Source organism: Coregonus clupeaformis, chromosome 33 (assembly GCF_020615455.1).
Source record: "Coregonus clupeaformis isolate EN_2021a chromosome 33, ASM2061545v1, whole genome shotgun sequence".
NCBI classification, from domain to species: Eukaryota; Metazoa; Chordata; class Actinopteri; order Salmoniformes; family Salmonidae; genus Coregonus; species Coregonus clupeaformis.
This window is the reverse complement of record NC_059224.1, coordinates 31,823,969-31,838,972: the sequence shown is the minus strand read 5'-3', so window position 1 is coordinate 31,838,972 and position 15,004 is coordinate 31,823,969. Positions and strand designations below refer to the sequence as shown.

Below are 15,004 nucleotides of genomic sequence, written 5' to 3'. Positions count from 1 at the left end.
CAGACAGCCCTAACCTAGTCCAATCCTGAGGCAGACAGACAAAGGCCCAAAAGTCTATGAAATATCTGCAATATTCCTACATCATTCCCAGACAGCCCGTAGACATGAAACACCTCAGTCTTTGTGAAGCTCCAGACTGGCCAAGCGGTCTCCTGCTGGGTTCAGTAAAGACATCCCTGGCACTTCTGTGTGGTAACGAACAAACAGACCAGATCAGACCGCCCTGCCAACCAGTGCCAGATATTTGAACAGTCAGGAGTCTCAACAGATGGCCAACCACCTAGCCTCACGCCAACCCTTCACACACACACACACACACTACACAGCTTTTTTTATTTTGTCTTTCTGACTAAGGAGTGTCACAACAGCACATTCTTCTCCAGACCTCATGGGTATAGGCCTATGTTGTTTGAATCCATCCTAGTGGAAGGTGTAGGTGGCTGGGCAGGGAGCAGTACCGCTACCATCCATCTCCGGTGTGGGATACAAGTGGCGATAACAGGCCCCAGTTCATTCATCCAGTGGCGGTACTAATGATCCCGGTACAGCTGATTAACAGCACGGGCGTGCCTCCATGCCCTCTGCTGTGTCAAAGCAGGGGCACACACACACACACGCAGTGTTTCCGCTGCAGTCATTTAGCTGTGGCGTAGCACCACGGCAAAATCATTGCCGCCAATGGAAAGAAATATGGAACATGAAATAATATTTTGAAGATCCTAGAACAGTGAACAGTCCACATTGACTTTTCCTCTGCAAACAATGAATATAAAAACCAAATAACTCCATAGTAGAATAGTTCATCTATTTACCTAGTCTTGTTGTTGTTGTTGTTGTTGTGTGTTCTATGCGAGAGAAATAGGCTATTCCTCTACAGGCGTATTCCAGTTACGAGTGCCATTGGGAGGGAAACATGCATTCTAACAAGCAATCAACACACAACAAAGCTTAATGCAACCATGGGAAAAACTAGCGTTTTAATGGCCTTTGTTAAAAAGAGGGAGATCATGGTGACATTAAGTGGTTCTGTGAGAAGTACAGGCAGGGTGGTGGAATACTCCAAGTTACCCTAACAGATACCTACATTATACTCACTGTGTTTATGCAATTTCTTTGGAACATATAATTCATCAATATGACGCTAACTAGTTAAAAGATCACATTCGGGATCTAGCTAATGATTAGCCCAATAGGGTAAATGCAGATATAGTTGAAATGGAGTTGCCTATTTATTTATAGCCACTATGCTGCATCAGTTGGGCTACAGGTGATAATGCTTATTGCTTATAGCATACCTGATAATATGGATGGGCTATATGTAGGGCTGGGAATTGCCAGGGACCTCACGATACGATATTATCATGATACTTTGGTGCCGATACGATATGTATTGCAATTCTTACGATTCTATATGTATTGCGATTAGATACTGTGATTTTATTGCGATTCGATGTTCCAAACATATTGCTCACCATATGTCTGTTGCAGAGGGACAAGAGAGTGCCATGAGAAAACATGGAGAAAAAAAAACATGGACATTTTGATCAGTCATGGAAATAAAAGTGCTGAAAACAAATTAGCTCCCTATTTAAAAAGAAGATGGAGAACAAGCTCCCGAGTAGCGCAGCAGTCTAAGACACTGCATCTCAGTGCTAGAGGCGTCACTACAGACCCTGGTTCGATTCCAGGCTGTATCACAACTCGGCCGTGATTGGGAGTCCCATAGGGCGGCGCACAATTGTCCCAGCATCATCCGGGTTTGGTCTGGGTAGGCCGTCATTGTAAATAAGAATATGTTCTTAACTGACTTGCCTAGTTAAATAAAGGTTAAATACATTAAATAAATAAATGAAGGGAAAATACTGGCGTTTTGGTGCAGGTACAGCCAACTAGCGCAAAAATAATATTGCGATAGTCAAAACGATACGATATATAGGACAAAATAATATCGCGATATGTAGCTGTATACATTTTTTCACCCCATCACTAGCTGTATGCATGGTCCAATATGTTAAAATTACTTTATCAAATCATTTTCTAATATGTTATTGGGCTCATTTCTGGAGGTGGACATTATATCTTAGATGGTGTCAGCATAATTGTATTTTCATTCATTTTGGAGTATGTCCTTTTAAAAAGTCACCAGAACTGAGCTTCTCAGTCCTTGTACATACAAACTCTACGGGGGGGACCCCTTGAACCTCCCCTGCTGTGACCTTTTCCCCCACTGCTACACATTTTTCTAGAGGAAACACTTACACACACACACACACACACACACACACACACACACACACACTTCACTACACTCGCAGTAACATCTTCTAAATATGTGTATGTGACCAATAAAATGTGATTTGATACACACCGCCACATCCCCCTGGGGGGACAGGAATATAAGGACAAACAGTCAGAGATGTCACACAGCAGGAAGGAAATACTATGACTGGGAAAAAGCAGGGCACTAAGTCCATGAGCTGGACCACTAAGACCACCATTACTGCAGCAACATGCCTGTATGGATGCTTATTTATCCAGGGTGAGTCATCGCTGCACAGCTGCACAATGTCAGACGTGGTGAGATAGACAAATGAAAAAAGGGAGGAAGTCGATGGCCTCTCAATGAGCATCACCCTCACCCCAGCACACCTAACTGTCTCAACCAGTCGCATTAATCAGGTGTGCTAGAAGGGTGTGTGTTTCTACCAGACCTGCACTACGTGCGACGGCAGCCTGTCGATCGATGCCCTGCCAGCTCTCGCTGTGCTCACGCCACAGGCTCACACAAACATGTTAAATCAATCAAAGTCTGAATGTCCAACCACCTCAAGAAGCAAATGGCAGCAAGTGAGCCATAAGATACAAAACTGAGGTGAGGTGGAGGCCAAATGACTAACATTCCATGGGGAGTGTCTTTATCAGCGGGATAGAATGATAGAACGGTAGCGAGTGAAAGAGGAAGAGAGACAGAGAGAGGCTCCAGTCCAGTCCACTACCACTGCAGTGGGTGACCATCACAGTGACACACGCAAGTCCACAGAACCACGGTCCCAGGACCAACAGACTGAACCAGGATCTTGTTTCTGTGGTTTGGCCTTTGCTCTCTCACCTACTCCATGTTTATATGTGGCCCACTAATACCAGTGGCCCTCTGAGGCCCCCCTACCTGCCTCTTGCTACAGTAGAGAGCAGGAAGAGTATAACTAGCAGGCTGAGCAGAAGAACTCCGCCACCAGGGCGTCTTTATTCCCACATAGTCCAGACACAAAGCGACGTCTGTTTGACCAGAGACCCGAGCGCTCTACTTAATGATGAGGAGCATCAGAGGAGGTCAGACCAGAGCAGCAGAGCACAGCACAGCCTGAGGGCAGGACAGAACCCACTGTAGACATGACGGCAACTAGAGGAGGTCTCTACATAGCAGGAGAGGAGGAGGAGGAGGAGGAGGAGGAGGAAGAAGAGAGGAAGAAGAGGAGTGGAGAGAGAGAGAGCTGTGAAGTGCATTATGCTACTATGCCAACACTGAGGCAGAGGTCACACATACGAAGGACCTGTCCAGTCGGATTAGAAAGCACTGACTTCTCTCTCTCTGCATCTTCACTAATGTTTGCCACCGTGTTGGAGCTCAGGTATGTGACTGTGGCTCAGGGTGATGAGGGAGGGGTGTCAGGGTGAGAGGGCAATGAATTTGACAGGGTCAGGGAGGGTAGAGGCCATGAAGGGCAGCTCCAGTCCAACACGCATCACTGAACAAGTCACATTCTGACTGGGGTCCCCCCCCCCTCCCCTAAACAGGACACAGAAACACAATGTGACATGAGACCTGCAGGGACAGGTCGCCTCTGACACTGGAAGAGAGGGAGTAGCTGTGGGAAAAGGAGAAAAAAGGGGGGGGGAAATTAGGAAGAGAGAAATTGGATCTGCAGGAACTGAGTGTACAGTAGGTAGAGGAGAACAAAGGAACAGAGGAGAGCGTGAGGGGAGAGGGAGAGCACAGAGAAAAGGGAGAGCGAGCGAGAGAGGAGAGTGGAAGAGAGAGCGAGTGAGAGAGGAGTGGAAGAGCGAGCGAGGAAGCGCGAGTGCGAAAGCGAAAGAGAGAACAAGAGAGGAAGGGAGAGTGAAAGAGTGACAGTTAGAGCGAGAGAAGAGAGCCACAGACTGTGACCAGCGGGTGAGGAATCCTCTATATCTGCGGCTCCCAGTCTGACAGCCGTGTGTAGACTAGCCTGACAACACACACATGTACATGTGCATGCACGCACGGCAGGGAATGAACAGCGTCAGGGAATGACTTCTCTCCCTGCATCTTCACTAATGTTTGCCACTGTGTTGGAGATCAGGTATGTGACTGTGGCTCAGGGTGAACTTGACAGGGTCAGGGAGGGTAGAGAACAGGGAGGGCTGGGCCCAGGGAGGTTAGAGGCCAGGGAGGGCTGGGCCCAGGGAGGGTAGAGGACAGGGAGGGCTGGGCCCAGGGAGGGTAGAGGACAGGGAGGGCTGGGCCCAGGGAGGGTAGAGGCCAGGGAGGGCTGGGCCCAGGGAGGGTAGAGGACAGGGAGGGCTGGGCCCAGGGAGGGTAGAGGACAGGGAGGGCTGGGCCCAGGGAGGGTAGAGGACAGGGAGGGCTGGGCCCAGGGAAGGTAGAGGACAGGGAGGGCTGGCCCAGGGAGGGTAGAGGCCAGGGAGGGCTGGGCCCAGGGAGGGTAGAGAACAGGGAGGGCTGGGCCCAGGGAGGGTAGAGGACAGGGAGGGCTGGGCCCAGGGAGGGTAGAGGCCAGGGAGGGCTGGGCCCAGGGAGGTTAGAGGCCAGGGAGGGCTGGGCCCAGGGAGGGTAGAGGACAGGGAGGGCTGGGCCCAGGGAGGGTAGAGGCCAGGGAGGGCTGGGCCCAGGGAGGGCTGGGTCAGTCCCACACACGTCACAGACCTAGTCACATTCTGACTGGGGTCCCCCTTAAACAGAACACAGGAACACAATATGACATGACACCTGTAGGGACAGGTCGCCTCTGACACTGGAAGCTGTGGGAAAATGAGAAAAAAAGGGGGAGAAATTAGGAAGAGAGAGAAATTGGATCTGCAGGAACTGAGTGTACAGTAGGTAGAGAACAAAGGAACAGAGGAGGGAGAGCACAAGAGAGAGAGAGAGAGAGAGAGAGAGAGAGAGAGAGAGAGAGAGAGAGAGAGAGAGAGAGACCAGCGGGTGGGGAATTCTCTGTGTCTGCTGCTCCCAGTATGACAGCAGTGTGTAGACTAGCCTGACAACACACACACACACACACACAAGCATGTCAGGGAATTAACAGCATCAATGTGGTCGCGCAATCATGCAGTATGTATGATCGCACATGCTGCTGGTTGACATGAACATACTTTACACAAGAAAAAATAGCCTCCATGGAGACAGAAGACAGAAGACAGGCTCCACACTATTAGACTGTACGCTCTGTACTAACAAGCAGTCAAATATTCCAATCCAGGCAATTAAAGACAGTCACATTTAGTGTTAGAGAATGTAAATATTAATTTAGTCAGAAACTGCCAAGCAGTCTGGACTGGAGAGTGACTGTGAAATTCAAAATAAATGAGAAATGGATACCCTTGTTTAACGACGGTCAACAGAACAAAGGGAGACCGACGGTGTCTGAATCTTAATTGAACTTTGCTATGAAATAATATATTATGTAAATGTCTTCCCTTGAGATAATAAAATGTGAGAGACGGAATCAAATAAAGCTATTGTGTCTCCAGCGTAATGTGCTAGCTAGACCAAGTGTTGCACATAGCCACAGTACTAGCCTACAGTAGATTCCTATCAGTATGGCCGGAAGCCATCTCTATCAAATGTTAGAGAGAAGAAAGAGGAGAAAGCGAGGAGAGAGAGTGAGAGGAGAGAGCGAGGAGAAAGTGAGTGAGAGAGAGGAGAAAGCGAGAGAGGAAAACTGTCCAGAGGAAAACTACAAACAACGCATGCAGGGCAGAATTAGGCCAATATCCACTAATAATAAAAACTCAAAAAATAGCAATTCAGTTTAGAAAACATCTAAAATACAGTGACCCCCTCTCATATCATTAACACGCCCTGCAATGCCAAGAGCTGAGCAAAGAAAAGAGTCCCCTCATCCAGCTGGTCCTGGGGCTGAGTTCACAAACCTGTTCTACTAACACACTGAAACCTCAGGACCAGAACATCCTATCAATCAGAATAAATTACAACACAGTCAAAACAAAACTACACACAAAGTAAAATGCAGTGCTATCTGGCCCTAAATCGACAGTACACCGTGGCTAACTATTTGACCATGGTTACTGATCAAAACCTTAGAAAAACCTTGACAAAGTACAGGCTCAGTGAGCACAGCCTTGCCATGAGAAGGGTAGACACAGGAAAACCTGGCCCTCTGTAGAGGAAAGGCTGTGCAACCACTGCACCACAGCAGGACCTAAGACAGAGCAGCATTTCCTGACAAAATGTAAAAAATAAAACAATTAGTGTCAATTCCCCAAATTTGAACCAGTTTAAGGTTTCAAAGACCTCTCTGATGAGAACAGGCTACCCGTCCTGTTGGGGGAGGACGCAGAGAGCTGTGGGTTGGCAGCGCACTACATTGCTGCCTGCCATAAGATGAGGGACAGTGTCTGACAGACCAACCAAACTGCACATGTCCTCCATATTGTTATTGTTAAATGGTTATTTTGACCCTTGGTTATTGTTGTCCCGTTGACAACATTGATTATTATTATTTTAATTATGTTAATAGTGTAAATATCCAAAGTAAGCTTTGGCAATATGTACATTGTTACGTCATGCCAATAAAGCAAATTGAATTGAGAGGCGAAAGAGAGAGAGGAGAAAGAGAGAGGAGAAAGAAAGAGGGGGGAGAGAGACAGCGAGAGAAAGGTAGATGAGTGAAAGCAGTAAAGGAAGTAGAAAGAACGAGAGAGAAAGGTAGATGAGAGATCAAATCAGCACAGTACTACGACAACAGCCATCAAGATCCAAATCTGAGGAGTCACCGATGTTGTTTTACGCTCCAGGAAAGCAGCGTCTGTCTGCCAGTGTCCAAACGCCCTGATCAAGTAAAAACACTGCCAGACAACAGGACATTTTCCCTTAACAGGTCTGCGTGCCCCTTTTCAGCATGTCGAAATTTGATATTCATGGCATGTCTCTGTGCCACACATCGCACAGCGTAGGGGAGGCGTGATTGGTGCATTAGACGAGTGAGACTCCCTTCCTCCCTCTCAAACACATACACAGGCAGCACACACCGAAACCAAATTGCAGCCGAAATATTGCTGTGAGGGAAAATGAGGTAGCTAGGAGAACAAAGAGGATATGGGGAACAGGTTTAGACATTTCCCTTCAAGAAAAAAAACAGATGTCTTTTATAAGAGGGCAGGCATGAAATTCTCCTAAAATGAATACAGCAGCAGCAGAAGACTATGTTCTGGTCGACCCAGAATCTCAGTGTTTCATGTAGCCCCCTCACTGTGCTCCTCCAGCACTGACAGAACAGAAAGAAGCAAGCTTGGTTGCATTTAAAAAACAAGCCAGGCTATTTTTAGAGCCAGCTAGAATTCCCCATCCCCCTTTAATAAGCCTGCTTTCATGCACACTGTGTACAGTGGAACTGTGGAAATAAAAATGTATCTCAAGACATGCCGTTTGGTCTTCAGAAGCAAATTGATATGCAAGCCCTTATAAGGAGGGGAGTGTAGAATGGAGTGTTCAGAAAGCAGGGCTTTCCTGTTGTAGCTACAGCTTTAAAACAGAAAGCTGTAGGCCTACTCCTCCGTCCCCAATGACAGATACCTAAGACCTACTGATGAGAACTTAATCCATGCGTGTGTGTTTTATTAACATCCAGATTGAAGGCACAGCATAACAGGTTCAAAGCATTTGTTCCAGTCCAGGCTCTTTCTCTGCCAAATTATTTCATTATTTTAAATAAAGGTCTTAATCTGCCTGAAACACTACAGTTTTCCAACAACAGTGAGTGGCCTGGGGAACAGACAGCCTGAATGGCCCGAGCAGGGCCCCTCTCCCTCAGTTCTCTAATGTAGGGACAAAGAGCCAGGAGAAGAGGAAGGGTTGGAACACTCAGCAGCGACCCAAAGTGACCCAACTCCACGTGCCAACACTGGGCTCCCTGGACCAGAGTGGGACCACACAGGTAATACCTGCTTTTTAGGGACTCCCTGCATTCAAAGAACACAAATCCACTTACTATCCCAACACAACCGTAGGCAGGGAGACAGCCCACAGTTACTGAGCACTCCACATCAAACGAGAAGAACACAGGCGTCTTTCATAAAGTACCAAAAAAGGAGGCATTTCCTGGCCTAACGCTAGCGACCAACGCAAGTAATCCAGTCCAGCTTCACTCAAGGACTAATCGCATTACCTCACTGGCAGGCAGCAGTAAAAGCTGACAGGATACCGATACAAGGCCTACTGATGAGAGCAACAACAGCCCACTGATATCCCCACATACCCTAGTACTGCCTATAATGTGGTTAGGGCAGGTGTTTAAGGACAGAGTCCTATGTCTGCTATAGTCCTGGATGTGGTAGAGAGAGCTTGGCTGGTCTGTCTGTCTGTCCATCTGTCTGTTGTCTGGTTGAAAGTCTGCCTGTCTGTTACCTCAACCTCCCCTCAGCCTGGAGGTCTGTCTGTGGCTCAGTCAGTCAGTCAGTGTGATTTGCAGCCAGCAGGCTGCAGACGTATTGACCAGCAGCGAGCGGTAGACCCGTCTGGCCACCTCCACCTCTGTGTGTGTTATTAACACAGCATGTCTCCTATTGATTAGACCCAGCCAAATCAAACAGTGCAGAAAAGAGCTGCTCACTCAGACAATTAGCCATCCAGCGGTAGCCTGTCAGAAGATTGGAGATAACACACACGGAGCTGGCTAGCTGAACCATCAAGGCATAGTGCTGTAGCGGCTTCTTTTAACTTAAAGGACACCTAGCAAGGTGGAGATCCTCAAACAGGTGCCAGTACCAGAGAGGAGAGGTGGCTGGTTTCTGCATTCAAAATGGCACCCTATAAAAGGTTCCCTGGTAAAAAGTAGTGCACTATAAAGGGAACAGGCTGCGATTTGTGACGCAGCGTCCAGTGGTCAGGGGGGCAGGGAGATCCTGGACTCCCTCTGGTGGAGTGACTTTGACATGGCCAGAGGCCTGAGGGAGAGCAGACCGCAACTAGAAAACCCAACACAAATCAAGACAGACAGCACATTATAGTCCTACACACACACACACACGTCTGTCTGCAGCACAGTCTCAGATTCAGCCGAGCCCACCTTGAGGCGAGCCAGCCCAGAGGCCAGGCCAGGCAGTGACTGACTGTCACTGGCTGTGTAGTCACATTCAATTCCCCCGTGCTAATGAATCTACCATCCATCACACAGATATACGGCCTGCAATTCTTCCACTTTTATTTTTTGCCGCTAAAAATATAAAATGTGACCACCACACCAAGGTTCCATCTCACTCAGGCACTGCAGACCTTTCCTTCTCCTTTTACCAGAACCACTAAATTCTGCAATTAATTCAGCTGAAATAAATCACCTGGCAAAGTTTAGTGTAATTTTCCCCTGTAATCCATTAGTCAATTGACAAACTGAAATAAAGGCTTTGCTGTGAGGCTGTGATAGGTTTCAGTGAGCAGAAAAGACAGTCTGAGGAAAAGTCTGAGGGCTAGGTGGGTACAGCACTAGAGTATAAAGACCAGGGTGTCACCTAACTCAACCTGGGTGACAGAAAAGGATGGCAGTGACAATGACTAGTGCTGCAGCACCCCATTTCTGCCCTCGGCAGTGGCGACGCATTCTAATAGCCACTGTAGAACCGGAGGGAGCTATTAAAGCCATCAATCACCCAGGCCCGGGCGCTGCAGCAAGGGCATATGTGTACTGTACAGAGAAACCTCAGAGGGCGGGGGGGGAGAGGGAGCCGAGAGAGAGATCTGAGAGAGTAAGGGAGAGAGAGAGAAGCAGAGAGCGAGGGAAAGAGAGCACTCAGGAAAAACCTCCCCTCATACAAGACAAAGGCACATAGTTCAGCTACAGGCCAGACTAAAGGTAGGCCTAGAACAGTTCAGCTGCAGGTTAAAGACTTAAGGTGTCTGCATACTTCCCAGCCGAAACAGTTCAGAAGAGTTTGTGCATAATTATGAATATATTTTGTGGCGTTTTTGTTCGTTTTGGACTTCGGTAAGGTTTTTTTTGGCTGTTTGGGCACAACATTCTTTCGAGGCAAGCCGAAGTCAGTAGCCAAAGTCGACGCCCCTTCGTCAGTGATTGGTCAACAGTAGGGATTCTTCAATAAAGTCTGTTGTCATTCAACGAGAGACGACTCGTTTTCATTAACATTTTTTTCATTGAGAAATACTGCACCAAACATCTTAGTTAGATGTAAAATTGCGCTCCTCGGCAAAAATGTCCAAATTAATACTGGCTTTAACCAGTCTATACTGTCTATACTGGCTACGGCGTCTCAAAATGGACAAAAAGTACAATTGCACACTCACTCCGAACTGAAGCATTCTGGCGCCTTTAAGAGTAAGCACGTAGCCTATAGCTCAGCTATGGGGTAAAGGCTAAAGGTATATCGCCTTGGCTACAGTACAGACTAAAAGGTAGAACAGTTCAGCTGCAGGCAGTGCAGAATAAAGGTATTCAAATAAAATAAAATAAAATTTGACACATGCGCCGAATACAACAGGTGTAGACATTACCGTGAGATGCTTACTTACAGTCCTTAACCAACAATGCATTATTTTTTTTATAAAAAAGTACAATAAAACAACAACAACAAAAAAGTGTTGAGAAAAAAAAGAGCAGAAGTAAAATAAAATAACAGTAGGGAGGCTATATATACAGGGGGGTACTGGTGCAGAGTCAATGTGCGGGGGCACCAGCTAGTTGAGGTAGTTGAGGTAATATGTACATGTGGGTAGAGTTAAAGTGACTATGCATAAATAATTAACAGAGTAGCAGCAGCGTAAAAAGATGGGGGGGCAGTGCTAATAGTCTGAGTAGCCATGATTAGCTGTTCAGTAGTCTTATGGCTTGGGGGTAGAAGCTGTTGAGAAGCCTTTTGGACCTAGGTACCGCTTGCCGTGCGGTAGCAGAGAGAACAGTCTATGACTAGGGTGGCTGGAGTCTTTGACAATTTTGAGGGCCTTCCTCTGACACCGCCTGGTATAGAGGTCCTGGATGGCAGGAAGCTTGGCCCCAGTGATGTACTGGGCCATACGCACTACCCTCTGTAGTGCCTTGCGGTCGGAGGCCGAGCAGTTGCCATACCAGGTGGTGATGCAACCAGTCAGGATGCTCTCGATGGTGCAGCTGTATAACTTTTTGAGGATCTGAGGACCCATGCCAAATCTTTTCTGTCTCCTGAGGGGGAATAGGCTTTGTCGTGCCCTCTTCACGACTCTCTTGGTGTGGTTTGGACCATGATAGTGTGTTGGTGATGTGGACACCAAAGAACTTGAAGCTCTCAACCTGTTCCACTACAGCCCCGTCGATGAGAATGGGGGCGTGCTCAGTCCTCTTTTTTTCCCCCTGTAGTCCACAATTATCTCCTTTGTCTTGATCACGTTGAGGGAGAGGTTGTTATTCTGGCACCACACGGCCAGGTCTCTGATCTCCTGCCTATAGGTTGTCTCATCGTTGTCGGTGATCAGGCCTACCACTGTTGTGTCGTCGGCAAACTTAATGATGGTGTTGGAGTCGTGCCTGGCCATGCAGTCATGGGTGAACAGGGAGTACAGGAGGGGACTGAGCACGCACCCCTGAGGGGCCCCCGTGTTGAGGATCAGCGTGGCAGATGTGTTGTTACCTACCCATACCACCTGGGGGCGGCACGTCAGGAAGTCCAGGATCCAGTTGCAGAGGGAGGTGTTTAGTCCCAGGATCCTTAGCTTAGTGATGAGCTTTGAGGGCACTATGGTGTTGAATGCTGAGCTGTAGTCAATGAATAGCATTCTTACGTAGGATGTTCCTCTTGTCCAGGTGGGAAAGGGCAGTGTGGAGTGCAATAGAGATTGCATCATCTGTGGATCTGTTAGGGCGGTATGCAAATTGGAGTGGGTCTAAGGTTTCTGGGATAATGGTGTTGATGTGAGCCATGACCAGCCTTTCAAAGCACTTCATGGCTACAGATGTCAGTGCTACGGGTCGGTAGTCATTTAGTCAGGTTATCTTAGTGTCCTTGGGCATAGGACTATGGTGGTCTGCTTGAAACATGTTGGTATTACAGACTCAGTCAGGGACATGTTGAAAATGTCAGTGAAGACACTTGCCAGTTGGTCAGCACATGCTCGGAGTACACGTCCTGGTAATCATCAGTCTACAGCCCTGCGGCCTTGTGAATGTTGACCTGCTTAAAAGTCTTACTCACATCGGCTACGGAGAGCGTGATCACATAGTCATCCGGAACAGCTGGTGCTCTCATGCATGCTTCAGTGTTGCTTGCCTCGAAGCGAGCATAGAAGTGGTTTAGCTCGTCAGTTCAACTTCATGTTAGAGGCTAACTCAGCTATGCGGTAAAGGCATAGGCTACAGTACAGTTATAGATTGAAAGTTAAATTGTGATATAGACATAGATCCCCCCATTAACCGTTCAGCCACAGGCTAAAAGCAGCAGCAGTAGGTGATCATCATCATCACTCAGAGAAAGGGGTGTGGCCCATTCTTCAGCTTTAATGCACTGTAATCCTCCAGAGGCCACCTGTGGTATTAAAGCATTCAACGGACAAAAACAACCTCACTGATTTACATTTGATTGATACCCGTTGCATGGAGGGAGGAGGGATATATTCGTTTTCTAAGCTTTCAACACGGCAGTCCATCATTGTGCCTGCGGAACCCTTTGAAACCAGATAGCACTCCTGGAATTCCTGGGTTGATGTGAGGCCCCTATGACAGAGACACGGCATGGCATGGAGACGCTTCTTCACGCCCACATAAAGACACACGACGAGGTGCCATTACTGTCTCCCATTACTCATGAGAGGGAGAGGGGCACTGATTGGACCACCTTGACGTCCTAGGGAGGGAAGGCCCAAAGAGAAGGAATACATCACAAACAAAGGAACGACAGGCCTTTGTTAATGGTTAATGAGACCTGGACAGGCAGGCAGAGAGGGGTGTTGTGTGTGTGTGTGTGTGTGTGTGTGTGTGTCTTCACTGGAAACCCCCAACGGAAGGGCTTTTAAAGACCCGGGGCCCCAGTGTCTTGACAATAACATCACAGCCTCAGGATTATCAGGGGCCAGGGTTCATGCTGCTCTCTGCATTCACAGCAAACTCCTCTCTCACAGAGCAATGCATTCCTCCCTGGCAGCTATTTTTGGCATCGAAACTAGCCGAAATTGGAATGAGCATGGAAGGGAGTGGATTCAGCTGAGGGTAAACGGACTAAGCCCACAAAAGACAGCCAGCCATTAGGCTACAAAACATGAGAAATAAGTAGCTAGCCGTATCCATGTTAAAGTAGCCTAATAAGAAACGCAGGCCTAGGTTACATCTTGAGAATGCTAAATAATCCAATAAATAGAAAAGGGAGGTAGCAATTCAGGAGACAATGACCTTTTGACTAATGAGCCACCCAGTCTTTGAATCCCCCATTATCTTGTTAATGGTTGCAGGAGGAATTCCTTTAGATGGCATTAGAGTTCCCCTGGTGAGAGGTAAAGGGGGAGGAAGGAGGGTAGGGGCCAGGAGGAGAGAGGGTTGGAGGGAGCCCCCCTGTTTTATCCCTCACCGCTGTTCGCTGCTTGACCCCTCATTCAGGTCAATTGGTCATGCAGGTTTCCCCGCCCCTGCACACACACACAAACATGTGCACACACACGCATGCACACAGCCACGCAACACACAGCCGAGCAAAACAAAAACAGTGCCTGGCTGCCTCTCCCAGGCCCAGGCATTGAGGCAGTGAGAAGGCCTGGTGGATCTAGTAAATCTAGCCTAGCTAGACATCAAGCAGGATCAATGCTGCCAGAGCTCAAAGACTGCAGCAAACTGCAACTCCCAGCAGTGTGGGAGAGACTCTGTATTTACCATGCATGGAAACTTCAATCAAGCCAGCCAGTGATGCTCGAGCTGGCTGCTGCTGGCCTCTTACATATGCAATGAATTACTGATTACCACTGCACATTGTGCCCAAGCACTATCATTTGGCCTAAATTAGCAAAGATTGAGCGCGCTGTAAAGCAACTGAAACCATGAAAGAACAACATCAGTGTCTCTAGCGTTCCGTCATGCATATGGGTCCCTCATGTACATAGACAGGTAGCTAGGCCTATAGAGTAGTACAGTACATCGTGCAGTGCAACCCTACAGCAGCACACCACTAGAACACCATGCTCTATCAGGGCTGGGGCCTCAGGGGCTGGCCAATGAAGAGCAAGCAGCCTAAGTGAAAACAGGAAGTGTGGTGTCGAGTGACAGAGGGCAGAATGGTGTGTCTCTCCTGTCTGCTCTGTGCACATGGCTCATGTCAGGAGAGGACAGGGAGGGGTTAGAGAAACACCAGGTGCATGTCACACAGGGACACGGATGCAAACACACGCACTGAGCTGCTCACACAACCCTTACTTTTTAGTCCTGCAACTCCCATATTTGGATTTCATGACAGCTTTGAATTCATTACAGATAAACGTAAACTAGCCTATTTATCGGGTTGTTCGAGCCCTGGATGCTGATTGGCTGAAAACCATGCTATGAGACAATATACCACAGGTATGACGCAAAACTACTTGTTTACTGTTCTAATTCGGCATCGATGATGTCGTCCCCACAGTGACCGTACGTACATACCACAACCAGAAGCCATGGATTACAGGAAACATCCGCACTGAGCTAAAGGGTAGAGCTGCCGCTTTCAAGGAGCAGGACTCTAACCCGGACGCTTATAAGAAATCCCGCTATGCCCTCCAACGAACCATCAAACAGGCAAAGAGTCAATACAGGACTAAGATTTAATCGTA

General features: G+C 47.9%; 2 protein-coding genes across 3 annotated transcripts in view; both read right to left on the bottom strand.

Moving 5' to 3' along the window:
- Window positions 1–15,004, bottom strand: part of LOC121549001 (DNA polymerase zeta catalytic subunit-like) — a 57,948-nt gene that overhangs the window by 37,978 nt on the left and 4,966 nt on the right. The gene's annotated exons all lie outside the window — the stretch shown is intronic.
- LOC121549004 (tyrosine-protein kinase Fyn) overlaps window positions 12,664–15,004 on the bottom strand; it is a 92,185-nt gene continuing 89,844 nt past the window's right edge. The window contains exon 15 of one of the 2 annotated variants that reach the window (XR_006657735.1): window positions 12,664–12,679. The gene's annotated coding sequence lies outside the window, so the exon portion shown is untranslated. The remainder of the gene's footprint in view (window positions 12,680–15,004) is intronic. The other variant, XR_006657734.1, reaches the window with a different exon arrangement.